Source organism: Colobus angolensis, unplaced genomic scaffold (genome assembly GCF_000951035.1).
Source record: "Colobus angolensis palliatus isolate OR3802 unplaced genomic scaffold, Cang.pa_1.0 Scaffold49, whole genome shotgun sequence".
Taxonomy (NCBI): domain Eukaryota; kingdom Metazoa; phylum Chordata; class Mammalia; order Primates; family Cercopithecidae; genus Colobus; species Colobus angolensis.
The window spans coordinates 9,343,932-9,347,099 of NW_012118376.1; positions in this window are offsets into that span (position 1 = coordinate 9,343,932).

Here is a 3,168-nt window from a genome sequence, read left to right on the forward strand (position 1 = left end):
TCCCAGCTACTCAGGAGGCTGAGGCAGGAGAATGGGGAGGCGGAGCTTGCAGTGAGCTGAGATCCGGCCACTGCACTCCAGCCTGGGCGACACAGCGAGACTCTGTTTCAAAAAAAATAAATAAATAAAAATAAAAATAAAAATAATAATAATGCCCAACCTCCTGGGAATGCAGCCGAGTAAGTCTCCGCCTTATTTTACCCAGCCCCTATTCAAGATGGAGGCACTCTGGGTCAAACGCCTCTGACGTAGGACTGGGTATTATAAAGGTTATTTTTCTGTTGCTAAAAATTTAGGAATGTGGGCTCCTGTGTCAGTCTTGATTTGAATCCCAACTTTGCCACTTAGTAATTGTGGGATCTTGGGTCAGTTAGTTGGCCTTTCTGTGCCACAGTTTTCTTATCTGCAAAGTAGGAATAGTAATATTTATATTGTAGGGTTGTTGGGAGGATTATACATGTGTTAATATGTGAAAAGTCCTAGAACTTGTTAGATTTTGAAGGGAACGCGAGGGTTAGAGAAAGACACACACAGAAACACACACAGAAAGAGGGTGGCTCGACAGTAAATGCAAGCTTCATGTCCAGCATAAAACCTACAGAAGTAGGGGACCAGCCTAATGCCAGAGCCCACCACTGCTTACAAGCTGGGGGTACTTATAGGTATGGGTGGGAGGGGTTTGGGCAGTGTGGCTGGCTGCCTGGCAGGATATTGATAAGATGTTCATGTGATGAGGCAGTTCTGGCCCTTGTTCTGGCAGATGTCGTCGTGGTGTTCCTTAGAACTTTGCCCAGCAACATATGATAGGGGTGTTTCTTTATTTGGGCCTTTGTCCACCTTGTGGTCAAGTGGTTAGACAGGATCTTTCTTACAGTCCCGAAACCCTGTGAAATGTTTCGCTTTGACCAAGGTCTGCAAAATAGTGGGGAGCTTACAAAATGGTGCAGTTTGGACTAACAGAACTGTTATCAGACGCGTTTGAACCAGGGCAACTCCATCTTAAATAGGAACTGGGTAAAATAAGGCTGAGACCTATTGGGCTGTATTCCCAGACATTTAAGACATGCTAAGAGATGTCTATGGAGTAGCCATTCTTTATTCTTTATTCCTTTACTTTCCTAATAAACTTGCTTTCGCTCTATGGACTCGCCCTGAATTTTTTTTTTTTTTTGAAACCGAGTTTTGCTCTTGTTGCCCGGTCTGGAGTGCAATGGCACGATCTTGGCTCACTGCAAACTCCACCTCCCTGGTTCAAGTGATTCTCCTGCCTCAGCCTCCCCACTAGCTGGGACTACAGGCATGCACCACCACACCCAGATAATTTTGTATTTTTCGTAGAGACGGGGTTTCTCCATGTTGGTCAGGCTGGTCTCGAACTCCCAACCTCAGGTCATCCACCTGCCTCGGCTTCCCAAAGTGCTGGGATTACAGGCATGAGCCACCACGCCTGGCCCTGAATTCTTTCTTTCATGAGATCCAAGAACCCTCTCTTGAGGTCTGGATCTGGACTCCTTTCCTGTAACACTATGAATAGTATAAAATGTCACTCAATAGATGTTAAATATTATTATTACTCTGGGAAATTTGAGGATGATTTGGAGATGAAAATGGGGTTTTGACCAGTATAAATTATAATTAACTTACAATACTCTAATTTGAATACACACAAAGAGCTTTAGTAGCATAAAAAAATGAGGTATCACAGTCTGCCTACTGGAACTTTATTGTTGAAATCACCTATGCAAAAATTATAACAGTGAGAAAATTACAGCGAAAGAGATCTGATCTAATCAAACCCTGTCTTGCCTTCAGCTTTCAAACTGCCCTTAATTATTCCTGGGCTTGGGCCAAGCTAACTTTGGGAGACATTTATAGTTTAAATGATAATGGCCCTTCCCCCAAACTCAATCACCTTTGTAAAGCTATTGAGAGACCATCAGGCTAGGAGAATGAGAGGAGCCTGAATTCTGCTAAGGTGTAGACATTAAGGAGTGCTAGCCAGTATTCCAGAGGTCACAACTTACCTAATTACTCCTGCAGATAGCGTCACTCTTGTAGAACCTAAGATTGGCCTTTTGAGACGTCTTTTCAGGCTTTTTTCTGTATTTTTTTTGGCATGTCTGAAGACTGATGGGTCCAGGTGTATCATAGCTCCACCTGGATCCAACTACCACTTCTGTGGCCCCACCCAGAAGGACTCAGCACACAGGAGGACCATTTGCCACACCCCTATGATTGCACCCCAACCAGTCGGCAGCAAGCACCTGTTGCCTAGCCACTCCCACTCTCTTCCCCCAAACTATCCTTGAAAATCCCTAGCCTCTAAATTTTTGGGGAGGTTGATTTGAGTAATAATAAAACTACAGTCTGCTGTTTAGCTTGCTCTATGTGTGTAAAACTTTTCACTATTGCAATTCCCCTGCCTTGATAGATTGGCTCTATCTGGGTAGCAGGCAAGAAGAACCCATTGGGTGGTTTCATTGTGGAAATATTTGGCAATTTGAGAGCAAGGCGCAGTTGGCAATATTATACATAAAAGGCACAAATACCAAGCTTACCCAAATAAGGCATGATAACCAGAAAAGACTCGACCTAAAACTTGGATAAGAGTTTGGATGTGAGAGGAAGGCTTTGAAGGAAGACTTATCCTGTGAGAACACAGCAGAAGGTATGACCTTTAAAGGCTAAAGATGCGTACACTTTTGTTTGAGGCAAATAAGAGTAAGAAAGATACTGCTGATAAATAGTCAAAGTCAAACTCTGTAAAATATGTGAAGAGATTTATTCTGAGCCAAACTAGTGACCAATGGCCCATGACACAGTCCCAGGAGACCTTGAGAACATGTGCCCAAGGTGACTGGGCTACAGCTTGGTTTTATACATTTCAGGAAGACATAAGACATCAATCAATACATATAAGATGTACATTGGGGCTGGATGTGGTGGCTCACGCCTATAATCCCAATACTTTGGAACACTTTGGGAGGCCGAGGCATATAGACCACCTGAGGTCAGGAGTTTGAGACCAGCTTGGCCAGCATGGTGAAACCCTGTCTCTACTAAAAATACAAAAATTAGCTGGGTGTGTGGTGGCGGGCACCTGTAATCCCAGCTACTCGGGAGACTAAGACAGGGAGAATTGCTTGAACGTGGGAGGTCAAGGTTGCA